The following is a 27,190-nucleotide window of genomic DNA, read 5'->3' on the forward strand; positions in this document are numbered from 1 at the left end:
TAGGATTTTGTACTTCTGGTACGATTTGAGCATTTACCTCTAATTTACTCCAAACTAGAAAAAACGGTTGAACGTATCAATATGAAACGTTGACAGATGTTTAGGGAATACACTAGGCTAAAAATTTGCCTGCATACATTAGAAATTTCTGCGATAATTGTAGAATTACAGAGGATTTTGTGAAGCACTATAAAAATCTTGTTTTTGGCACTTTTTTGAAATCGATGCAAACAATTTAAATATTTTTTTTGTCAAAGTAACAAATTATACTTGTGCAGATTTTTTTGAAGTTTACAAAACTGTTTTCCGATTTGCAGTGCGATAGTTGTTTATTGAGTTATTCAACATAAAAGACGAAGGGTAATTTTTCATTCAAACGGAAATGTCTCTGTCTGGGAAGGTCCCACAGGAACGTTCTTGGAACCAAATGAAAGCTGGTTGATAAGGTTAATTGGATTTACTGTTGAGTTGGCTAGCAAAAAATTGTGTTAGTCGCGAATATTCTTGAAAAAACAAAGGAAAAACGATTTTTAATTTCTTCCCGATATTGTTGCCTGTTACACCTACACGCACCAAGATAAAAATACGTACGTATAAATATTCTAATAGCTGAAAGTTGTAGCTTCAAAATGATGCGCATCCCATCGATATGCGTTGATTTTCCACGAAGTCGCAGCATGTCAAAAATTACTTAAAATTTTTCACTTCGCATTCTGTTCCTCCAATTTTTTGTCGAGTGTATATTTCTAAATTCAACAAATTGACTGTTTTCCAAGGACTTTTCGGAAAATTTACTCTTGCTGCTCTAGATTGAGAGTTATTAAGACGAAAACGGCTCCAAAATGAATAATTAAGTAATGTTACTAGTCATGAGAACTAGTTACCACATGAGTCCAGAAGTGATAATTTATTGTTAAATAAGAGAAAAAAATAAAATCGTCGTTGGCAATATAGTTGCCCATACCCGTAGAAAAAGTTAAAAATGTTTACTTTACATTTTGGAAGTAAAAAACTAAAAAGTTGATAATTTTTAAGGTGTTCTTATTAATTTTTCCCCAAAAATAAATAATAATAATAATAAACTTGAGTGTTTCTATTGAAGCTCTCTAATCACATTACAATTTGTTTCTTCGCACATAATCCCTTTTTTTGTATTCTTTGCAATATCATCTTGAAAGATTCCTGGTGAACCTTCAATTAGAATTTTCAAAAATCACTTTTTACTCTACTGTATCTATAATAGTCAATCAACGTTCACCTTAATGTTGAAATATTTTTTTCTTAGAATAAATCAGATTTGAAAAATGAAAAAAAAAACAAATTTTAAACTGTAAATAATCGAATTATATATAATCGAGTCCGACCTGTATTCTAACAATCCAAGAGGACGTTGTAAATTTGGGGATTAGAAGAATAAAAGCGAACATTATTTCATTTAATGTTTTAACTTTCATTTTTTAATGTAAGTACGACCGATAAAAATTTTGTTATTGATTGTTTACTATGTAGTTTACAGCAAATTATATAACTCATCTATTCAACTCCATAGTGCGATAGTGTAAGTTTCTAAATGGATGGAAATATGCAAAAATCATTCCAATAAAAAAGAAATCAAATGCAAACTCACTTTCAAATCTACGTCCCATCTCAATTCTTTGTGCTTTATCAAAAGCCTTTGAAAGAATTATCAAAAAGCAAATTTGCTCATATATCAATAATGAAAACCTACTTTCACCATATCAATCAGGTTATCGTGCTGGCTATAGTACCAAAACAGCCATGCTAAAAGTATTTGATGATATTGCTGTTGTGTTAGACAAAAGTAATTCGGTAGTTCTGATTTTGTTAGACTATTCAAAAGCATTTGACACAATATCGCATGCTTGTTTATGTAGAAAATTAAGTCATAATTTTGGCTTTCGTATTGAAGCAGTCTCTTTGATAAATTCGTATTTGGAAGGTCGCCAACAAGCAGTATTTCATGAAGGAAAGCTTTCTTGTTTCTTGCCTATTACGTCCGGTGTACCACAGGGGTCAGTACTGGGGCCTATTCTGTTTTCGCTTTATGTGAATGATTTACCTTCAATATTGAAATACTGCTATATACACATGTTTGCTGATGATGTGCAACTATATTTCGACTGCGCCAAATTCAGTATCGAACAAATAAATGTTATACTTAACGAGGAACTACAGAATACAGCAAACTGGTCTAAAGCAAATGTAATGCAGATCAATGCCTCCAAAACCAATGCTCTGTTCATATCACGCTGCAGATCACCTGCTTTGCCAGAATTGTTTTTGGAACAAGAGAGAATACGTTTTGTCGACCATGCAACTAGTTTAGGAGTCAACATTGATTCCAGTTTCAACTGGGATAGGCATGTTTTAAAGCAATGTGGTAAAATATATGGAGCACTTCGGTCCATTTACCCATGGGCTTATTATTTAAATACAGATACAAAACTCAAGCTATTCATATCTCTGATACTTCCTTATTTTATGTCTGTAGATTATCTGTTGACTAATGTATCAGCAGCTGCAATTTATAAAATCAGAGTTGCTTTGAACTCTTGTGTGCGTTTTGTATACAAACTTAACAGATTTTCTCGTGTTACTCATCTGCAGAAGAACTTGTTGGGATACTGTTTTTACAATTTCACAAAAGCTAGGGCAGCCATATTCATTCATCAGCTCATTACTACTCGCAAACCTGAATATTTATTAAACAAGCTGTGTCCATTTCAAAGCGCTCGATTACGTAAATTCATTATACCTCGATACGAAACTGCACAATATGGTAAATCATTTTTCGTAAGAGGAGTTGTTCACTGGAATGAACTTCCCCAGGATGTATCCAATATATCTAATAAGGCAGCATTCATTAAAAGGTGTCGCGAAATTTTCTAGTTTGTAATTTTTTGTATTAGTTTGTTATTTTTGTACTAGTTTAGATTTTTTTTTGTCTCGATAATTCGTGGCGCACTTCATGTATACTTATTTTTTCGTTTGTAACCAAAAAAGACAGCAAGTCTTATGTTACTGAAGTATAAATAAAAAAAAAAATGATTTCTATTTGAGATGAAATTCAGCAAGCAAATTATTCTTGAATGACCCCGAAGAATAAACAGTATAAGCACACAATTATGCTGGCAAATATTAACCAATTTGAGGAGTTTCTGGATTTGAGAAGCATTTCAAATAAACAATTTTTATTTCAATGATTTCTCATTTGCAATATTCCACAAGAGTGGTCAATAAATCTGCATTTTTGAGAGTATTCAACAGCTCTGTGTATTACAATTATCTAAGAGGATGTTGTCGATGCTACAAAAACTGGAATTTTGATGGAAGGAAAGCGGCTACTGACAGAACAATAAGCAAAGAAAACTCAGTTGAGAAACAAAGTTATGTCAATTTGAATTAATCCGTAGAATTTAGAAAAAATAAAACGTTTTGAATTGTTCGCTGAATTGAAAATGTAAATTTCGATGTAAAAAGATGTAAATTCAGTAAATTTACACAAAGATGTAAATTCAGTTTCGATTTGATGGCACAACTTATACGAAAAAAAGTTCATTTATTTCCTCCTATCATCGATCCCATACATGTTCGTACTAGTTCAATTTTCATCTTAGGTTTGAGTGCTTCAATAAATGTAGGAATCATAATTAAGAAAAAAAATGTACTCAGTTTATTATTTTGAATAGACCACGAGCAATCGATTATCAGAGAAAACAATATTCGTTATTTTCACTGCGTAAAAATATTTCATAAAAAAATTGTCAATCTCATTTAAAGTGAATATTCCCCGATGAAATTTAAATAATTTTGAGCAACTTGTACAAAACATATTTCTCAACTTCAGCAAAAGTAAAAAAAAAAATCTCCACAACATCCTAATCAGCAGTTTAGGTATAAACTTAAATTTATTTTTCAAAGAAAAAGATTTGCTTGAGAAAATTATTGCTTGAGGTTAACTTCCGGGGAAGCACAATTCGAATGCACTCAATCTCAACACGAACTTGTCAACGCTGTTGATAACAATCGCTCGAAAGTCAACATTGCAAGGCTGTGCAAGAATCACTTTCTCTCCTCGTCTACCCAACAGAATGTTTCATATCGATCAAACCGAAGACCAGATATGAGATTCCTCACTTAATTTTAAAAACATGAGTTTATTTGTCTGCCATTATTGTCGCTTGTTGCTTTAGGAAGCGACCGCAATTTTGAGCTATTTTTAGCTCACCACACTTATCAAGAGAGCGTCCGGAAACCAACCACGTCCAGAGTCAACTTCCGAGAAGATGAAATACAACTTGGCCCAAAGTCACGCAGTTTCTCGGTCAGCGGGGGCGGCGACAAAACACATCGAAACCGACCCAAAATGTTCATGGCTTGCTGCTGGTGGCCTGTGTCGACTCTCGACCCTCGACGATGGAGCCGACATAAGCATCGCATCCTCATTCATCCATCCATCCGTCCATCCGTTCATCCGTCCGCCCCCCGTCAACACTGTTTGACTTTAAGAATTCTTGATCTGTCAACAGTGCGCCGAAAATGAGACTTCAAACGGGAGAGAGATCAGTGTGGTGGGTCGGTGGGCGGATGAACCATCGCGCGATAACAATTTGTTAGTGGAAAGTAAACAGAGGAAGAAAAATTGCCAAACACTCACTTTCTGATTACGCTTGCACATTAATCCTCGCTAGAAGAAGCACACATACACTGGCGCGCGCACACACACACGCATCACGGGCGCATTGGTTCTTCGTTTCCACTTGCTATTGCTTCTTCTCCTATTAAAGTTTTCCTTCGCGCTGGGATATATGGATTTCTTTTCTGTTTTTCCAATTTTTCCCCCACACACAAATTGTTCGACACTCTTTGCTCGCTCACTTTGCTTCGGGCCACTTTCTCTTCGCTGATAGCATACACTTCTTCAGATTGCCTTTTTGTGTTTTGCCAATTTTCGCTGCCTATGCTTTCTGCTATCTATACATATACTTTTTTTTTTGCTCACAAGTTTTTCCTCCTCCTCTGCTCAGTGGGGCCAAATCGCACTCATTTTTCTTCTCGTTTCGCTTTGGCGACGACTCATCACAATCACACACTCCAACGCTTACTGCTGCTGCTACTGCACTCGCGAGGGAATCGCACACACTTTCTTCCTTCCAGCGGCGGAGGTGTCCTGATAATATGGTCACCACCTATCGAAGCAATCGGGGCGACGTGAGAAGAAATATACGGAAACGGAAACCAAAGTACGCACTTCAGCTAGTAGTAGGCTGGCAGTTGACATTAAATAATCATAGCGCACTAGGATTCATCTCGCACACATAACATCCTCCCCCCTCTCGGGAGCGCCACGCCAAGCGGGCTCACAAATTTTCATTGATTTTTGGGCTGTTTTGCTCGCACCACACTCTGTTTTATAACTCACACACTATATGTATATATGCAGGCGGGCCTCGGCCTCTGTGCGCTGGTATGTTGTTCCCTCCTCGCCTCTCGTGTCCTTTTCATGCCTTCATGCCACTGGGCTCATTATGAATGAAAATCGGGCTGCTGGAAAATTCAAAGTCCGAACGGGAACTTCACAACACAGAGAACACTGAATAGTAGGAACACCAGCGGTAATAAAATGACCTTTTTTTCTTCTATGCACACACGAACGCGAACCGCGAATAGTCGAACAGATTTATGCTGCTGGTTCTGAGACACGGAGCTAATGTTCTTTCATTGGGTGACAAAACAATAAACGATATAAAACACACACGAGTCTCAAGCGATAATACGGAGCATTCCTGACTTGTGCCTTCCACACTCGGGAAGCGTACGATGGAAACTAAATAAAGCACGAAGCGAGTGAAAATAAACAGCGAAAGGAACCTTTCGCCCGATTGTTCTTATGCTCGGGAGAAAATCGAAAGAGTGCGAGAGCGGGCGCTCTTTCCCACCGCAGAGGCAGAATATGTTTTCGCCCTTCCGCCGCACCGAATGAAGAGAGCGCTGGAAGCCCTATCCGGCGAATTGATTCTCAGTTTCTTATGCTAGCGGTTGGTGAGCGAGAGAGAGAGAGAGACATCATCTCAGAGCGCCACAGCGTGTTCGAGTCAATCTCTCGGGTTTCGCCCGGTGAGTTCGGCATGCGTTCGGGTCGCGCTCGGCTGCTGCAGCTGAACGGGGAAAATTCTCTCATGCCGCTGGGAAATCAATTTTCTAATAAACACACTTTTATGCTCAGATTCAGATTTTTCACCTTTTTGAAGCGCTGAAAAAGGATATACAGGAGAAACTCAAATAAAAAATGACCCCGTTGAGTGCTTTTACCATCCAAAGCTCATTCAGTTCATCCAACAAAATTATGTTCAATTTGGACCAATTTTATCCCACTTCCCAAATCCCCAAGTTGCCTTTGGTTCGTCCTTCACCCGCACTTTTCGTACCGCCATTCTCTCGCGCGCTGCTCCCTACGCACCCCGACGGGGCGAAAATTCCTTCAAGCGAGCGATTCATTTCCGTGAAAATCTGCCACTCTCAGCCGCTGGGATGGTGGAGGAAATATCGTCCCGAAAAGTGAGTCCACAAATATCCACCAGCAGAGGACACCCACACAGCCGCACGAGAGCACAGGCACCGAAGTATGAAACAAAGTTGGTCGAAGCGATACGACGGAGAGCGGATTGTCAAAAATCCCTCTAATCGTGTCTGAACGTGTTGTGTCCTCCCGACTGCCAGCCAGCCAGCCTGCTTGACTCCTTGCTGCAGTCGATTGTCGACTGGGTGTGCGTGTGAGTCACAGACACGCACACACACACACAAGAAGACGCACCACCGAGCATCTACTACCCGCTTGCCTGCTAGTGTCACCTTGGTGTTAGTGCTCCGTGAAGAAGTAGACCCGAAAGCCAACAGCGAAAATCCTCAAGTGTTAACTGCACAAATCTCTCCGCGCTCTCCGTGTGGACGCACTGCTGCTTGAAGAGGGGTAGCTGCCAGCTCCTTGGCAGGCTAGCAGGACGACTTCCACTCAGGAGACTCCACTAACCAGGAGGCTTTGAATCAAAAGGTAAATCCCGAGCAGCGAATAACGCCCGCGATGATGATGTTGATGATGAGGACGAAGATGCCGACGATGGTGTCCTCTTGTGGGGAGAAGGGACAGCGCATCTTCCTTGGTTTTCCCTCCAGGACGGATGGCGGTGAGAAGGTGTCTGAGTACAGAAGAATTAGGAAAGCGACCGGAGGCGCTTCACAGATTACAAACTGCTGGCGAGTCGGGAGGATGTGCTCTCGGCGTGGGAGTTTTATTTCCGCGATGTAAAGTTGGAGGATGAGAGAACTCAGATCGGACGTAAATTCTTGAGGAATATAAGCGATAAGTGTGGGATGTTCAATAGCGTTATTTCGACATTTGAGGCGAGTTTTCCGTGGAATTGTTTGTAAGCAAAGGAACTGTAATTACGCATTACGTTTAATTTCGTATTGAAATTTGGAACTTCAAAAATAATGAAGGGTGTAAATAAATACGTTCCGTTTTTGCGTTTGATAACGCAATTTTTTCTAAAGATTTTATTAACTACAGTACCTACAATATTCTTCTCATCTTGAAAAAAAAAGGATCGTTTTCGAATGTGTCCATGATTTGAGATGATGAGATGTATAAATTTACTAGCTGATCCGGTGAACCTCGTTCCGCTCAGAATTGATTTTTTGATATGAATACTAGTGATGAAACTGATAGTGGTTTGGCCGGAACACAAACGGATCTCCGGCCAGCTTCGAGGTTGGATAGTCGAATATCTGGTGGCCGGACATTCCGCTCTTTATTGGTGAATACAAAATTCAGGGGTGACATTGCGCATTTCGAAACGAGTCATTTTTGTTCGTTTCGACCACTTTGACTTAGCTTTGTTTACGGACCTAAAAATTTTACATTTCTCTACGAGACAAATTTTGCTCTAAATCTAGTACACTGAAAATATGAACTTGAAAAACATACATAATACTAAAACCAATTCAATTTGTGTTCGAATTTTCTCGAAACGAGTTACTCGTTTAGAAATGCGCAATGCCACCCCAGAGAAACGACATGCAAATAAAGCGGTAAATTTTAGAAAAAAATAAACAAATTTTTAAATAAAAGTTATTAACGAATATTAAATTTTTTGTTTAGCATAAATATTCTATTGGATAGCGTATAAAGTTTTATACAAGGTATCTGGAACATTTTTTTTTTTCTGATAATGGTTTTATATTGTAATAATGAGATTTTTGTAAGTGTATTGAAACAATTCTGATACGAGTCGAGTAAGAGTAAGAATTTCATCTTTTAAGAACAGCAATCAATTGTTTTCATTGAGATTAAAAACTGTATTCAGGGATGGTAATCTGAGAGGGGGTACACTAGGGTGAACTGACCAGACGTCCCGCGTAAGATTCCGTCCTGCGAAACGTCTCACATTTGGCAAAAGAAACGAAAATGTCCCGCGATATCAATATATTTCAATATCACAATTTATGTGCCGATGAGAGATGTGTTGGCTCGGTTAGACCTTGATTACATGTCCCAAATATATGTCTTCCTAAAAGCTATCGATCTTCGTGTGTGATTGTCCTTACATCCTTATATTCTCCTTTTCCTTTTCCTTCGCGAGAAATCAAATCCCTTCTTACTAACAGTAGAATAAGGTGAAATGTAAATACATGTTAGATATAAGATAGGCTTAAGAATTGAGTATGATGAATGTGAGTGCGAATGTGAGTGTGAACATTGTCAACAAATCCTTATATTCCATCCTTTTCCTGAAACAGAATGTCACCCTCCTAAACTCGAGCAAGCCGCGAGTAATCGGTTCTCTACTTCATTAACATTAGAATTAATAAAAAATGTTTATATATACTTGTAACTATACAAATAGGAGTTTGGCTCCTTTAAACTTATGTAACTGAGCCTGTAAAAATAAACGATTTAATAAAAAAAAAATCACAATTTGATCATGTTGATTTTCTTAAATGGATTAACCTCAAAAAAAACTTTTATTTCGCAGACTGTTCAAGAGCGTTTCTAATGCATCCAAAGATTAATACGTTGAGCTGGTTTCATCGCACCGACATTGGGCTTTTTTTTAGAGAGTGTCAACTGGAAGCGACAGCAACAAAATTGGAAAATGATTTTTATGAAAGTCCCCTATTGATCCGCAGGGATCAACGTGAGTCAGACGAAAATTTCAGCTTTGGTCCCCTAGCTCGGTCAGGGCTTAACGTTCTAAATAAGCCGGAAGAACTAGTGTATACTCGACAGGAAGAGGCAGAGTTGTTTGATGCAGTATCGTAAATGAAGCGCTGGGCGGTCTTACGGAAGTTGGCCGGAACCTGAACCATGGCCGATGAAAAGATGTATATCGGCGTGTTATTTTACCTTTTCGAGGCTTTGGTGGTCGTCTGTCTCTCTATTTTGGCCATTCGCCCAAAAGTATTCTATCGGGCGAAGCTGGAAGGTTGGTGGTCTTCGCGACAATGTTTATCTTCAGCCGATCCATCCTCCAGGGATCTTTTGACATAAAGACCACATCACCTTCCCAACTCCGGCAAGCACTTCGTACTGTATATCTCCCCGTTCACCATATGACCCGAAAGAAGAGCGGCTTGGACATTCCCTTTACGTCTTCGAGAACTTGATGTGAATGATATATTCGACGTCATCGCTTACGTGGGGAACGTAAAGTACCCGGTCCCCTGCCATTCGTTGAATTCTAGTATCAAGTACGTCTCGTCTTTCATTATGAGTACGAAAAGAAGTTTTTAACTTCTTTCGCCGGAAAGAAAGAAGTTTTTTACCAGCACCTCAAGCTACTCCTTCTGGGTGATTGCATGCTACTCAGATGTGGGGTGGAGCTTGCAGTATGGAAAAATTTTCAAGTTGCTTGACAGTGCTGCTGCTGCGAATCAACATCCTTGAATCATTTTTGTTGTAGACTTAATAAACGTAAGATTTAAAGAATTTTTTTTCCTATAAATTATCTCTCATCGCAATCCGAAATTAGTCCATTTTTTTTAATGCATACGTTAACATTAAAATCAATGAAAAACGAATTGGAATTTTCGAGCATTCCATTCGGTAATTTGAAGAAAATTGTAGAATTTGAATCGTGCTTGCCAGGCGTAAATGCTCTGATTGAGCGAGTGATTTTCGGGTGTAAACAGAATCTAAACCATCGAAAAATCACAACTGAGTGCCGATACTCAGAAAGAAATAATACTGATCAGCTAAGACTCGCTAAACTATGGTTTATGTTCACATAACGTATATACATAACGTTTTGTTTTTTGTGTCCCGCGTTAGACCTCTGACCATCTAGTCACTTTACACTAGGGTGCCAATGATTTCAATAAGTTACCTCATAAAAAATGTTCACCACCTCGAGAAAAGACCCTAATCAGACTTAAGGGAGAGGGGCGCAAAGCGGTCAAAGTTTGAGTTTTTTGAAAATCGAGTATCGGGTTTCCGAAAAAAATATTTTTATGTCAAATGTCTTAAAATTGCATGTAACATCGAGATCTAGTGTCATCTCGAAATTTTTTTTTGTCAAAAATCGACACTGGGACTTTTTTTCTAGGTTTTTTTTTTTCGAAATACGAAACGTATGGTTTTGGGTACCAATAAAAATAGTTATCTCGATTTTTCATTTTGAACTTTCTGCGAAATGTTGATTTGCACGATATACCTTTTGCAAAATATTAGCTCATTCGAACTTAATTTATTAGTGTCACAAATGTAAAAATTTGAGTTTTTTGAAAAACTAAAGATCACCGAAAATCGGGGTTTTCAAAAAAAAATTGTCCAAATGGCTTAAAATTGCATTACCCGTCGAAATTTACTGTTATCTCGAAAAAAAAAACTTAGAAAAAAAAAAGATTTTTTTGGCGCTTGGTCGTTTTTTTCGTCTGAAAAGTCGATTTTTAACAAAACATTTTTTTTTGAGATAAGTGTAAATCTCGATGTGCTATGCAATTTTAAGACATTTGGCATCAAAAAAATTTTTGAATTTTTGACGCCGATTTCCGGTGATTTTTAGGTTTTCAAAAAAACTCAAATTTCGTCTGCAACACTAATAAATGAAGTTCAAATACGCTAATATATTGCATAGGGTATATTATCGTGCAAATTAACATTTCGCTACAAGTTCCGAATGAAAAATCGTGATCATTATTTTCATTGGCACTTAAAACCATACGCTTCGTCTCGTACTCCGAAAAAAAACTGTCGATTTTTGACAAAAAAATTTTTTTCGAGTTGTCACTAATTCTTGACGTTTCATGCAATTTTAAGACATTTGGCATCACACTTTTTTTTTGAAACCTGAGAGTAACAGGTCATTGCCGTCTTCAACGACACCTTTTGGAACGAGGAAGGGGCAATTTTTCCCTTGCCAATGTCGCGATCAGGCAAAAGATCCAATTGCTAACGAAATCGTCTGTTATGTGCGATGGTTACCCTAAGCGGCTCCTCGCTGTTGTATTTACTGGTGTGCGAAGAAAAGCGGAATCGATTGTCACCATCAACTGATGGAAATTTATTGTTTTTTTTTATCATTATTTACTACTGGTTAATTTCGAGTATAAAGTTAATACTGTTATGAGTTGTTAATAATTCAATTTTAATAGCATTTTTGATATGTAAGTAATCACACCTTATTTTTCATATGCTTTTATGTTATGTTTTATCTTAATTTTTCTTCTTTTCTAAAATCTGGTATCCGGCCGGATAAGTCTGATCCCGGATAGTTATCGAATATCCGTTTCATCTCTAATAATCTCTTTTCTATTCTTTTGAAAGTTGAAAACAAGCTTTCGGGACATTCTATTCAGATAAAATCATAGTGACATATGAGAGTGAAAAGTTGGTTGAAATTTCTGTTTGATTTCGGAGGCGTTCATCAATTTAAGATTTTTATAATTAGTATTTCATCCCTTGTTCATTGCAACTGTCTTCAGTTATCTTTAGCCGTTATATAAGAGATTTTTTGGTGTATTCGGAAGGTATGTTTATCCGTTCGTTCATCGATGTTACCTTCAGATTATTTACGCTTAGTTTATCGTTTGACTTCCTCCTTACAAAACGACAACCATCGGAGTCAAATTTGTTTTATTTGGACTCATCTACCGAAATAACATCTTCCCAGTGAGACAATTATGTGTTTCATGTTGTTTGGAGAAATCGAATTGGAGTTACTGATTTTTTTGCTGGTAAATGGTATTTTGCTCTTCGCTCGGGTGTTCAAGTTGTCCTTCCTCGGCACATTACAAACCTTTTTATGGTTTAATTTGGTTTTCATCCATTGTGTTATGGATCAGAATGTTAACTGGAACATAATGGAAGAAAAAATGAAACAGAATTTTACCAAGACAATGACCCAAAACACAAGGCAAGTTCACATATGGTTACATTAAAATTGCTCAAAAGTTGTTGATACTCCTCCACAATCTCCATACATCAATACCAGCAAAAACTATGGGAGTAACCTGGATAGAAAAGTTAAAAACCATCAGATTTCTAAAAATAACCATTTGAAAAACCACTTGATGAATGAGTGAATAATTATTCCTTCCGAATAGAACAAAAATAACGGCTAAAGGTATCTATTTCGAGTTTGTATGTAGACAGAAAATATAGGAGTGCGTTTTTCCAACTGAAAATTAATTCCTATTTTCGAACAAATCTCAATTTCGTTGGCACAAATGGATTAACAATGCTTATCACGATGTATTTGTAGAACCTATGGGAATTCAATTTTCGAAATTTTACCAGTTCCCATCAGAGTTTCCCGAATATTTCAAATTGTCATGTTTGTTTGAAATATTTGTTTCATTTGTGTGGGATCCCCAAAGAAGGGGGGGAGTCTCTAACCATTATTGAAACATTTCTTGTACTCTCAAATCACCACATTCCCATTTTGGTTCCATTTGCTCTGTCAATTCTCGAGCTATGCAGAAATTTGTGTTTTGTTTGCATGGGGCGCCCCTTTTCATACATACCAAAAACTCTAACTTGTCAAATTTGGCTTCATTTGCTTGGTTAGTTCTCGGGTTAAGCAGACCCTTAGAGGGGTCTCGAATCACCACAAGAACCTTTCCCGGCCCAAAAACCCCTATATACAAATTATCACGCCGATCGGCTCAATAATTTCCGAGACCATAGGCTATACTTTTGAACTACTGAACCAATTCAGATGATCGACATATCAAATTAATGCCAATTAGCCAGTCTTTCTTGGAAAAATGCAAACATTTTGGATTTTGGTTTAGTGATTATTGGTTGTATTTGTTTTTCATTGTTTACATGGTCTCGGGACCAAGGGCGCTATATTTTTCATTTTTCCGTGAAAGCTGAGGTTTTTCTACATAACATATCCAAAACTCAGAGAGGTCTTTTTTTGTTTTTGAGTTGGGATTTTTCAAAATTGACCGATGGTCCGAAACATAATTTTCCCCTTTTTTCAAAAATTCATAACTTTTCAACTAATGGCCGATTCTGATGATCGATATACCAATTTGAAGACAATAATAAAAAGATGTAGTCCAGTCGGAAAGGGATATTGAGACTGAAATCATGTTAAATTTGTAAAATCATACCTCAAAAACTAAAAAAAAAACCTCTCTAATATTGGGATATGTTATGTGAAAAAAACTTAGCTTTCAAGAGAAAAATATAAAACAACCATGTGAACTATGAAAAACAATTACAGGGAAACTTCGATACAACGTACCCTCGTTATAACGTACCCTCGATATAACGTCACTCGATATAACGTACATTTTACCTCGATATAACGTACACATTTCCAAAGTGTAAAGGAAAAATTATTTCAATATTTTTTTTCTGATAGAACAATGAATTATCTGTATTGTGATGCTAAAACAAGTTTTGTACCCGAAATACAGCTGGTTTTGTGATTCCGAATTCTAAATGAATCAAGCTTTAATCAACACTACGAAGGGAAACATCATGAGAAAGGCTGGCTTCGTCTTCTGATTAAAATTATACATTAACTGTACAAAAATAGCAACACAATAATGTATTATAGACTACGTTTGTGAGTACTTTATTATGCTTCGATATAACGTACAATTCGATACAACGTACAATTTTGAAAGTAAAATGTACGTTATATCGAAGTTTACCTGTACAATCAAATATTACGAAAACAAAATCCATTCAATATTTTTTTCAAACAAGACTAGCTCATTGGTTTTGAAACATCGATCATCTGAATCGGTCTAGTAATTTAGAAGTTATGAATTTTTGTTTTAAAAAAAAGGCGTAAAAATAGATTTTTCGGGCCATCGGTTAATTTTGAAAAATCATAACTCAAGAACAAAAAATAACGCCTTTCTGATTTTTGGATATGTAATTTTGAAAAAAAAAACTTTGCTTTCAAGACAAAATATAAAAAAATATACAGCGCCCTTGGTCCCGAGACTATGTGAACTATAAAAAATAACCACAATCAATAATTATGGAATTCTCCGTACAATTACCGGCACCTGGTGGGGAGCCCATCCCGAAGATCTTATAATGTTGTATCGAACAACTATTCTCTCAGTGATGGAGTATGGCAGTTTCTGTTTTCAATCAGCTGCCAAAACACACCTCATTAAACTCGAGCGAATTCAGTATATTTGTCTCCGTGTTGCGTTGGGATGTATGCCCTCAACGCATACCATGAGTCTCGAGGTTTTGGCAGGCGTACTCCCACTAAAAGATCGCTTCAAATTATTATCTCTTCGGTTCTTCATCCGGTGTAAGGTTATGAACCCATTGGTGATCGGAAATTTTGAGCAGCTGATCGAGCTAAATTTTCACTCCGGATTCATGAGTTCATATCATGAATTCATCTCCATGCAGGTTGATCCTTCTTCGTATATTCCCAACCGTGTTTGTTTTCCTGACTACATCAATTCCTCTGTACATTTTGATCTGTCCATGAAGCAGGATATCCATGGATATTCAGATTATCATCGATCGGGGATCGTTCCTACGATTTTCGAACCAAAGTATGGGCGTGTCAATTGTAATAATATGTACTTTACTGATGGGTCCACTATAAACGAGTCCACAGGATTTGGAGTGTTCAACGAATTTTTTAGCACCTCACACAGTCTTCAGAATCCTTGCTCAGTGTATATTGCTGAATTGGCAGCAATTCATTGGGCGCTGGACAGCGTCGCCTCTCGACCTGTTGAACACTATTACATTGTAACGGATAGTCTTAGCTCTGTCGAAGCTATCCGTTCAGTGAGGCCGGAAAAGCACTCGCCGTACTTCCTTGAGAGAATACGATAAATTTTGAGTGCTTTATCCAGACGCTGTTATGTCATTACCTTTGTGTGGGTCCCTTCTCATTGCTCAATTCCGGGTAATGAGAGGGCTGACTCATTAGCAAAGGTAGGTGCGATTGAAGGTGATATTTATCAGCGTCAAATCGCCATCAATGAATTTTACTCTTTAGTCCGTAAAAATACCATCGCTAACTGGCAACGCAAATGGAACGAAGATGAATTGGGCCGGTGGTTTCACTCGATTATCCCTAAGGTTAGCCTCAAACCATGGTTCAAAAGTCTGGACTTGAGTCGGGACTTTATTCGCACCTTCTCCCGACTCATGTCCAATCACTGTTCGTTAGACGCGCTACTTTTTCGTTTTAATCTTGCCGACAGCAATCTCTGCGGTTGTGGCCATGGTTACCACGACATCGAACACGTTGTTTGGTCGTGCGAGTTGAAAGCAGTCCAATGTGCCGATGAGAGATGTGTTGGCTCGGTTAAACCTTGATTACATGTCCCAAATGTATGTTTTCCTTAAAGCTATCGATCTTCGAGTGTGATTGTTCATACATCCTTTTCCCCTCCTTTTCGTCCTTCGCGAGCTATCGGTTCCCTTCCTACTAACATTAGAATAAGTTAAATTGTAAATACATATTAGATGTAAGGATAGTTTTAAGAATTGAGTGTGAAGTGTCAGTGTGAATGAGAATGTGAATGTGAATGTGAGTGCGAGTGTAAACATACATTTCCTTACATCCCATCCTATCCTAATGAAAATGTGTCACCTTTCTAAACTCGAGTCGACCGCGAGTAATCGGTTTCCTATTTCATTAACCATAGAATTAAGGAACCAACATGTTGATATATGCTAGTTGAAATATTGTTAAGAGTTTGGCTCCATTAAACTTATGTAACTATGCCTGTAAAAATAAACGGATTAATAAAAAAAAAAATTATGGAAACAAAATCAACTTTTTCAAAAAAGTGTAGTATTTTTTAAAAAAAGACTACTTCATTGGCATCAATTTGATATGTTGATCATCTAAACGAAAATCTGAGAACCACTTTATCGCTTTGGCATGGAATGCCTGCATTCGTATTTCGACGGTTTTCCTTGCAATGCATTGTACAAAACGAATCAATTGTGGTCCACACCGAGTGCTTGTAATGGAATCCCGGGATTCGTGTAGGTTGTAGTAAAGAACACTACTAGATAGACAGAATGACCTTCGAGCCCGCGGTTCGATGTTGTGGTAATGATGGAGATGATTCACCGGACATAGCGTATTATTTTTCCTATTAGGTTATCATCATAGAATATCTATTGCTCATCTCTAGACATTTATTTTTTTATTTTTGAATCATTCCCATGTCTCTCAATTATTTTCGTTTTCTCAATTTATTTGTAGATGTTACAATGTTAAGTTTATGAAAAGTTGAACGTTATTTATGCTGTACGTGTTCCTTTTTCATGTCATATACAGAAAAACCTTTTTTTTTTGTGTGAACTTTTTTTTGGCGATTTTTGTGTGATTTTCGTGATTTTCGTGCTTTTTTCTGGTGCGGTGTATGAAAAAGAATATATTTGATGAATTTATCAGCTATTTAGTCTTTTTCTATGTTTTATTTGTATTTCCAACCAATTACTATATTACTATTTTTTCGACAGACGCTTGAAAATCAATGACGAGTACGACTTACAACATGTCATCAAAGATCAATTGCTGCCTTGTGCCAAGGAATCATTTGAAGAAAAAAGTTTCTTCTTTCAACAGTATTCGTAAGGCATCGAGTGTTCAGAAGTGCTGTAAGGAAAAATACCCTGTCTGAATGGCCCGCATTGTATCCCAATTTGAACCTATTGTACTTCAGCCTTAGAGAATAGGAAAGTCGGATGAAGTAAAGCATATGACTTTGGACACTATGCAAAGTCATATGCAGCCATCTTTTTGTATCCTGCATAGAAAATCATGAGCATAGAAATCATAACCTGAAATAAAAAAAAGAGGTGCTTCGTGCGATCCTGTAGCAGTGATTTTAATTGCAAATCGACAAGTAATCTTCCGGATGGGTATCCAAACATCGCTTACCGAAGGAAACTATCCAACGTAATCAAATGTTCAACATATGTGACTCCAAATAGTAGACAGTGCGTGAGCCCCCTGAGCGCGAGCCCTGCTTCATGCTGCCTACGCTCAATTTGTGTTGGTTGGGATAGGGTTGCTAGAGCGCTGGTTTTTACTGCTTTGTTACTTCGGAAGTTTCGAGTGTCGGAGGAAAGAGGGATTCGGAAGAAACAGTCAAATGCTTAAAATCCGAATCTGTACATTGGACATTTTTTGTATCGGCGATAAAAATATGAAGAGGTCGTTTTTGCTATACATTGAATGATTTTAGACTAATAGTCTGCATCCTATAACTCGATTTGTTTACATTTGGTACACTGGATTTTTTCAAAAGTTACGCGAGAATGATTTATCTTGTTATACTTCTGAAAAGTTTTTAACTTTTCACAATTACTCAATTCGATATTTAGTTGGTTGTCGGTGACCGAATATGATTCCAAACGGCTGAGATTTCATACTGAATAGTGAAACGATCAAAATTTGGCAAACTTCAATTTAACGTATTTGTTCTGAATGCGTATTCAAAGAAACCTGAACACCCTTCATATTGTAGGTACAAGCTTGAAGAATAATTCTCGCGCGACTTTTGAACAGGTCCTATGTAACAAATGTACGCAAATCGAGTTAATGGATGATTTCAATTGTTGAATGTATTACAAAAACAATCGTTCAAGTATCTATCATTTTAACCTTTTAATCACCGATACGAAAAATGTCCAATATACAGATTCGGATTTTAAACATTCGACTGTTAATTCGGTTGCCACTATCCTCCGACGTTCGAAATGTCCGAAGTAACAAGACAAACAAATAACACAAAATTGTGCTTTGGTCATTTGGAGTTTATATTTCTTTCGGGTGTTCTTATCGCTCTTAGCGATAAGCAATTTAACGAGTGTTCACAATAATACACGGTCTTTAGTACGAAGTGCAGGTATGTGCATTGTTGTTTAGTACTTATTTTCAAATTCTTATCACGCAACGTAATTTGTCCAATGTACAAACGCGGTCAGTCAAAACGACCAGTGCACCATTTTTCGCTTCGAAGCATCAACTTTAGACTTAAATCACGAAACAACGGTTACGATTGATTTTTTAGAGTTTTTCTTGACTACTAGGGAAGTAGCCGTAAAGATCGATTTCTTATTAAAAAATTCGCGGAACAATGTTCCAATCATCAGCTTCGTTTTCCTCGAGTTATCGCAAATGTTACATAGCATCTTTTCAAAGGTTACGCGAGATTTTTTATTTTTTTTTTCGCTAGGATTTTCCCGTTGTGCGAGCAAAATTTTCAAGCGTTGCTCTTCTTGCTATAAATGCGCTAAAAATTTGAGCGCATTCGTATTCATCCAGAAACTCGTTCAAATGGTTGAAGGCATGAATTTGACCATCGATCCAGACTTTTAACTGATATTTTGGAAAATCTATCGTGAGTTCGCCCTAGTTTTATCCTAGATTATACTCTAGCCTCACATTATGAGTGTCGATTTGGCTAGCGGCTTCATTGCTTATCGCACGTATCACGATGGAAACTCGGGATAGAAAAGTTCTAGGCTAAGCTAAGGAAGCTTAATGGTATATTGGATTGTTTTTCGGCACAAAATGCCGAAAATTGAAAATGAATCAGATTTATAAATTTAAATTTATTAGAAATATTAAATTGATAAGGTTAGATTCTTCTAGAAACGACTTTTCTCTTTCAGAAAAATAGAAGAAAAATGTGATTTCATATTCGAAAAAATGCACTTGCGGTTAAAGAAAACGTTATACTATCGAGGAGGTTAACACGTTGAGTGCCACGTGGTTTTATAGCGAGTTTCCCGTCAAACCGTATCATGTACAGCAAATGCGAAGCGCAATATTAGCAAATTAGGAAGCTCGGTGTCAGTCACCGATGACTGACATGGCACTCAACGTGTTAATCTTAAAGTCAGCACCAACATTTTAAAAATTATCTCTTCGGATATTTGAAATAAATGAAAATAAAATACTTTGTTAAACTAATAGGTTTTAGTTCACATTCCAAAAAGAGCCCTTTGTTCACTTTGGAACGCATCTTGTACTGTTATACTACAGACCAATTCAGAATCGCCCCGCATCCCAACTGGCGGCTTGAATGGAGCTGATTGATTTTCGGAATTCATCCGCTGAGCGAATCCTATTAAGGAAGCCCCTTACATCGAAACGGTCGTACCTCGCGTCATTTCCCTTCTTGGCTTGTAAACATACTCTCAGTCCGCGTCGCCACAATGCGAAACAGTTTGAGCCGATCGAAGGAAGCTGTTCGCAGTTCGCGGTAAACTGAACGAATAAAGGGTGTGTCACATCAAATTGCATCACGGAAAAAAAGCTGTAGAAATTTAATTTTTAGGGATTATATCTTCAGCTTTCGCTTATAATCAGATAAGAGTGTATAGATCACGTTGGCCATGCTTCACTGTCAATTTTTCGTAAATTTGGAAAAATGTCTTCGAACGAAAAAGAGCATCGTGAATTAATCCTGTGCACTCATTTCGAGAATCCGGAGTTGTCACATCGGGACATCGGTAAGATGCTGGGAGTCGTCCAATCCACGGTCAGCAGAGTACTAAAACGATACTTCGAGAACCTAACCATCGACCGGAAGGTGAAGAACGGCAAAAATGGATGCTCCGTCACTGAAAAAGATCACAAGCGCGTAGTTAAGCAGTTTAGACGTGATCCGAGAAGTTCGGTCCGGGATGTCGCCAATAAGCTGAATTTGTCAAGTTCATTCGTCCAGTGGACCAAGCAGCGGGAGGGCCTGCGTACATACAAGGTTCAGAAGGCTCCTAACCGCGACGAAAGGCAAAACATGATGGGGAAGACGCGAGCCCGGAAGCTGTACACCGAAATGCTGACGAAGCCGCATTGCCTGGCAATGGACGACGAAACCTACGTCAAAGCGGACTTTCGTCAGCTGCCGGGCCTGTTGTTCTTCTCCGCAGAGGACAAATTCAGCGTTCCGGAGGAGATTCGCAAGCAGAAACTATCCAAGTTTGCCAAAAAGTACATGATGTGGCAAGCGATCTGCTCTTGCGGAAAGCGGAGCGCCCCCTTCGTGATGACATGCACGGTAAACGGGCAGGTTTACCTTAAGGAGCGCTTACTACCACTATTGAAGCAGTACGAGGGCCCGACCATCTTCTGGCCGGATCTCGCTTCGTGCCACTATTCAAAGGACGTGTTGGAGTGGTACGAAGCCAACGGGGTCACCTTCGTGCCAAAGGAAATGAACCCGCCCAACGCGGCGGAGCTTCGCCCAATAGAGAAATATTGGGCGATTATGAAGCAGGCCCTCCGGAAGAACCCAAAAGTTGTCAAATCGGAGGCGGACTTCAAGATAAAATGGATTTTTGTTCAAAAAAAAAACTACAACCTGACGTTGTACAGAACCTTATGGACGGGGTAAAGAGGAAGGTGCGAGCATACGGGCTTGGGCTCGAGGTATGAATAAAAAGAAAATGCCAAAAGTTGTTTAATAGTTTTTATTTTACTGTCTAAAATTTTCAAAAGGATCGGTCTACTGGACGAATTTCTACAGCGTTTTTTCCGTGATGCAATTTGATGTGACACACCCTTTACAAGGAACGAATACACGACTGCGTGTCCTCAATTCCCCCGTCGCGTGCAGTCTCTTGCTTCGGCTTCGTCTGGCTCTTTCGCGATTTGGATGACTCAAAAAGGATGTCATTTGAATGCGTGGCCCAAAAGCCACGCTTGGCACACATACATACACACACAGTAGTGCTTTCCTCTCGTTTACCGCTCAGTGCTCCATATGCTTAATATAATCGAGTTTTCTCACATATTAATGCGCTACTTTTCTCGTATTTTCTGTTCTCGTTCCGTTCTGGCGCTACCTGCTACCGCCAGGGGGACGAACATCAAACCCGCCACAGATCCACCGCACTCGGTTGAGTTGAATTTAGCGCGTACCGAGGATGGCCAAAATTTTCAACCGCTCGAGACTTGAGAGGGGAAGCAAAAATCCACAATAAGATTAAACTTAAATTCAAGCGTATTTAAAAGGTACGACACAAGAGGAGGAAAAAAAGACGCTCACCGGTGGAAAAGTCTGTACCTTCAAAGGACCGGGATCCGACAGTCGAATACATGTATTCGGTCCTCTGCGATCCAAGGGAAGAAATGGTTCCAGTCACTTCGCTGCAGGTTTCAGGCGCCTCCTCTCCTGTTGGTTCGGTTGGGTTCCACATATAACTCTTGTGAGTCCGCTGGCGAGCGAGCGGTGGGGATCGCATGGGATTCGACGGAGGAGTCAAAAGTAAAATAACGATCCATGCGTGAAACACTCCGGCCCGGTCCCCTCCTTGCGCTGCCAGCCGAGCAGGTACCAAAGCTGCATTTTATAGACATGGGGATGCTATTTGATGTTGGATTTTATTGTGCTTATATTGGTGAAAGTATTTTTTTTCATCCTGGCGTTCCTTCTTACATGCTGAGGGGAAATGTTTTCGGAGCAAGTCGTCAGAGCGATGCTGTAATACGGAGCTGTTGTTAATTGAGCCAATTTGGGGCCGCACATTCGGAATGGATATGTTGGGTTGCCTCGATTTTTATCCTGATGGAGAAGCGATCGCCACAACTTGTTCGGTTTTAACCATGTATGGACCTTATTTCGGCAAGCTTTGCTCGAATAGTTCTTGTATCCTTGGGTTTTTGCTGATGCTTCGAGGACTTCGGAAACAAAACAAATTTTTGAAAGAATGTTTGTCGAGAGATTTAAGCATTTGAAAATGTGTCCCGAAGCGCCGGAAAAGTCGAAAGCTTGAATTACCATCCTCAACGAACAACGAATACCGTTAGCATACAAAAGCTTCAGCACAATTTCCGACATCCAATGAACCCCCATCGGCAAAATATATTATTTCCCCTTCAGCGGAGATTTTCACAATCTAAAAGAAAACGATTCGAGAAATCGGTTCGATGAGGCGATTTATCTCGATTTCTTCGGGCTCGTGCTTCCTCCCACCGTTTGGTCCTATTCCGATAACGGCCCCACGATAAGAAGTCGAAATGTTTAATTCGCATACCTTTGAGAATCCCAGTTGAATGACAACGGAAACAACTGAAATCAAAGAAAAAAGGGACACAAGCCTATAAAACGCATCCACATGTGGAGGATTTTTCTTCTATCACCCTCTCAAACCCCTCTCCCGACCGTTTTTGTGTATACCACCGCGAATGAATCGAGGTAAACTTCCCCGAAATGGCCATACACACACGAAATCCGGGCCCGCCTCGAAGGTTGTCATGAATCCGTCGATAACGAGATGTGTAATTCCTGTGAAAACGACAATATCAGAAATCGAACGGAGCAAGGAGTAACGAAAAAAAAAGAATTCTTTACCCTCCTCCCACCACACTGGGCGGAGGAGACATGCATGTCCTTCGTGCTCTCCTCGATTGGTTTTGAGTGAAGGGCGAGACAGGGGAAAGGATAGTGAAAGGGGGGAAATTGGGGACTATCGAGCACGGAATGAGATTGAGGAAATTTCGAGGCTTAGCTGTTTAGCTGGATTTTGTTTTGCTCCGTTGCTTGTCAGGAAGCATCTAGATTGCTGATTGAAGGCTTTCCGTAGATTGATTTTTGGCAGGTGTTAATATGCCGGTGTTGGTTAGTTATTGGGGCTGGAACCGATTCAGACGGAGCTGATTTGGATTCAAGCTGAAGGTGGGAGTGGGCAGAAGAATGAAAATACAAGTAACGATAAATGAATAAGGTGAGAATGAGTTTGGATCCAATTTCAATTGATTTCTTTTCCTCAATTTTGACAGTATCAAATGTTTCTACGAAATTATATGAATGAAATGATGTAACGGGGCTGAGTTTAAGGCTCATTTTCAAGAGATTGATCTCATCGAAATTTTACGTTCGAGTAAATTTTTGATTGAAAATAAACAAATATGCATTTAAAGAATATTCACCACAACACGTTCGGTATTTGTCCATAACTTGGATGAGATACTTCCTTTGGAAAGTATGAATATCTTCAATCATTAACATGACTTTGTTACAAAATCCAAAGGGAATGAAATGGATTGGTTCCTAGTTATTAATACTCTTTTTAGCTCTTTTTAAAATTAAGATCTATGCATAGATTAGACATGGACAAAAAATCAAGAACAATAAATGAACAAATCTCTTCATAGAATTGTAAGTAATGTGTTTCACATTTATAACATCGCCCCCTCAGCTTTGTTAAAAAGGCTTGCCTCATTTTAGATGATATTCCGATGACTTACGGAGATTCTACTCATAAATACGTAAAATCACACAAATTTTATCGAATTCTTTTGAAATTTTCAAGGAATGACTAACTACAATGGTTTTCATAATGAAACGACTCGATTAATCTTTTTTCACGCGTTTCTAGCGGAGCCACCATAAACAAATGATGACAATTGATGAATTGTGATATAAACACAAACATAAGATTTTAATAGAACGTTTCAGGATGGGGGATCAGGGAATTTGCAATAGAAATAAAGAGTAGTCACTGTGTTGTCTTTAATTTCATTAACACTTAAACTACCGATAGTTTTTATAAACCTATTTATACCAAACTGATCATCTTGACCATTGTGATATTTAGTTAATAAAATATAAAAATTTTGAAGGAAATAAACCATATTTAAAAAAAATCATAACATTATTGGAAAATATTAACTAAAATTTCAAGACAAAATCTCGCGAACAAACCGGTCATTTTGACCGGTCGGCAGTGTTAAAAACCCCGCAAAATAAGGCACAAAAAGTCAAGGATGAAAAAAGAACCTGTCAGAAAGAGAAAGAGATGAGAATCATATTGTCAAGAAGCATCTAAAGGGTGTGTCACATCAAATTGCATCACGGAAAAAAACGCTGTAGAAATTTAATTTTTAGGAATTATATCTTCAGCTTTCGCTTATAATCAGATAAGAGTGTATAGATCACGTTAGCCATGCTTCACTGTCAATTTTTCGTAAATTTGGAAAAATGTCGTCGAACGAAAAAGAGCGTCGTGAATTAATCCTGTGCACTCATTTCGAGAATCCGGAGTTGTCACATCGGGACATCGGTAAGATGGTGGGAATCGTCCAATCCACGGTCAGCAGTACTAAAACGATACTTCGAGAACCTAACCATCGACCGGAAGGTGAAGAACGGCAAAAATGGATGCTCCGTCACTGAAAAAGATCACAAGCGCGTAGTTAAGCAGTTTAAACGTGAGTCGAGAAGTTCGGTCCGGGATGTCGCCAATAAGCTGAATTTGTCAAGTTTATTCGTCCAGCGGACCAAGCAGCGGGAGGGCCTGCGTACATACAAGGTTCAGAAGGCTCCTAACCGCGACGAAAGGCAAAACATGGTGGGGAAGACGCGAGCCCGGAAGCTGTACACCGAAATGCTGACGAAGCCGCATTGCCTGGTAATGGACGACGAAACCTACGTCAAAGCGGACTTTAGTCAGCTGCCGGGCCTGTTGTTCTTCTCCGCAGAGGACAAATTCAGCGTTCCGGAGGAGATTCGCAAGCAGAAACTATCCAAGTTTGCCAAAAAGTACATGGTGTGGCAAGCGATCTGCTCTTGCGGAAAGCGGAGCGCCCCCTTCGTGATGACCGGCACGGTAAACGGGCAGGTTTACCTTAAGGAGTGCCTACAGAAGCGCTTACTACCACTATTGAAGCAGCACGAGGGCCCGACCATCTTCTGGCCGGATCTCGCTTCGTGCCACTATTCAAAGGACGTGTTGGAGTGGTACGAAGCCAACGGGGTTACCTTCGTGCCAAAGGAAATGAACCCGCCCAACGCGCCGGAGCTTCGCCCAATAGAGAAATATTGGGCGATTATGAAGCAGGCCCTCCGGAAGAACCCAAAAGTTGTCAAATCGGAGGCGGACGTCAAGAGAAAATGGATTACCGTTCAAAAAAAAACTACAACGTGACGTTGTACAGAACCTTATGGACGGGGTAAAGAGGAAGGTGCGAGCATACGGGCTTGGGCTCGAAGTATGAATAAAAAGAAAATGTCAAAAGCTGTTTAATAGTTTTTATTTTACTGTCTAAAATTTTCAAAAGGATCGGTCTACTAGGCGAATTTCTACAGCGTTTTTTCCGTGATGCAATTTGATGTGACACACCCTTTAATACAACGATGAGTTGCTCGAAAATTCGAGCTGAACATAAGTTGGACAAACCATTTTTCTCTAGGAGGAGCTTTGGAGGAGGATCTGTCATGGTCTGGGGAGCATTTTGTGACTCCGGGAAACTAGAACTCTATTTTGTTTCACACAAAAGGAACAGTTCAGACTACACTAAAGGCCTTGAAGCCGGTTTGCTACCAATGATTCACAGAGGATGAAGAGCAAAGCTTATTTTCCAGCAAGACAATGCCAGAACTCAAACCAGTACTGAAACGAAGACGTGGTTTAGGTCTAAAAGGTTGATGTTATGCACTGGCCGGTATGTTCTCCGGACCTGAACCTTTCTGTAAATCTCTTGGGAATGTTTGTTCGGCGGATTTATGCTGATAATCGTAAATTTTCAGCGGTTGAAGAGTTTTTTATCCCATTTGTTTATTCATTTAGGCTCATTCACATTTTAGCTGTAACGGAGCCGATTTGATTGTGTACATGTTATATGTTTAAGGTATCTATAAATTGTATATTACACAGCGTAAAGTATTCCATGTGTTCTTCCAATGTTCACTAGACCGGACAGCGGAGATGGTTGATAGGATCATTGTTGTGTTGTTTATAGCACAACAGCCCAATGTTTTTCATGTATGTTACATTTCTAATAATAGTCCACTACATAGGAAAAGTCTTGTTATTAAAAGTAAAAAAAGAAAAAGAAATCCGAACTAGTTTTTTTTCCTAAATCAATGCTAGTGTTCAAAATTATAAGGGACCGACATTTTAACAGAAACTGAAATTTCAGTTTTTGGGAATGAAATGGGGAAAAAAGGTTGCAAGTTTTTTTTCATGTAAAATGAACTTCAAAAATGAATTTAATTGACTCCGTATGACTTAGATTGAGACGAAAAGTTTTCCGCTTGCGTCTTAGTTTTAAACGACTGAAGTTTTCAGCATCCTAATTGTGAATAAAGTAATTACAATTGCTGTCAAAAGTCAAACTTCCATAAAGTTGCTCTAGAATCCAAACATAGTAGACATTAGAATACTATTTCTGAAATCAAAGAAAAAATTAAACATTTTAGTTCGTGATATATTCTGTTTTTTTTTCATTATGCGAAAAATATGATTTGGAAATCTGTAATTAGCTTCTGTATATCCTCTTTCAACGTTATTCGTTGACACATTCAATTTTGTACCATTTGAGTAACTGACTGGTATGCCTGGTATGTGAACTTCCTATCTTCCTGGCTACTAACACAATCAAAGTTCAACACAACCAAAACCCGTGAATCTTCCCACCTTCTATTCTTCATCTCGCACTGAATTGATCTCCATCGTTGGATAAATGTGTAAAAGTGTAACCTGGCTTTTCTAATACTGTTCATTGCTGTTAACCTCTTGATGTAATAAACGACGAGCCATCTTGTGAGAGCGTTTTATTGATTGAAGGCATAAATACAAAAAGCAGTTACGCCATGACCGTAGTCTATAGTGATGAAATTGGGTCAAAATCAGCTATCCGTCGACTCAGTGCCATACCTAGTATCTGTTCTAGTGTGATTAAAATGAAACAAAAAA

General features: G+C 38.7%; 1 protein-coding gene across 4 annotated transcripts in view; it reads right to left on the minus strand.

The window, feature by feature from the left end:
- The window catches only part of LOC129771634 (teneurin-m), a 332,131-nt gene extending 326,294 nt beyond the window's left edge, over positions 1-5,837 (minus strand). For all 4 annotated transcript variants that reach the window (XM_055775492.1, XM_055775491.1, XM_055775493.1 and 1 more), the window contains exon 1: positions 4,679-5,837. The gene's annotated coding sequence lies outside the window, so the exon portion shown is untranslated. The remainder of the gene's footprint in view (positions 1-4,678) is intronic.
- Between the last annotated feature and the right edge of the window lie 21,353 nt (positions 5,838-27,190).

This window comes from Toxorhynchites rutilus, chromosome 2 (assembly GCF_029784135.1).
Source record: "Toxorhynchites rutilus septentrionalis strain SRP chromosome 2, ASM2978413v1, whole genome shotgun sequence".
Taxonomy (NCBI): Eukaryota; Metazoa; Arthropoda; class Insecta; order Diptera; family Culicidae; genus Toxorhynchites; species Toxorhynchites rutilus.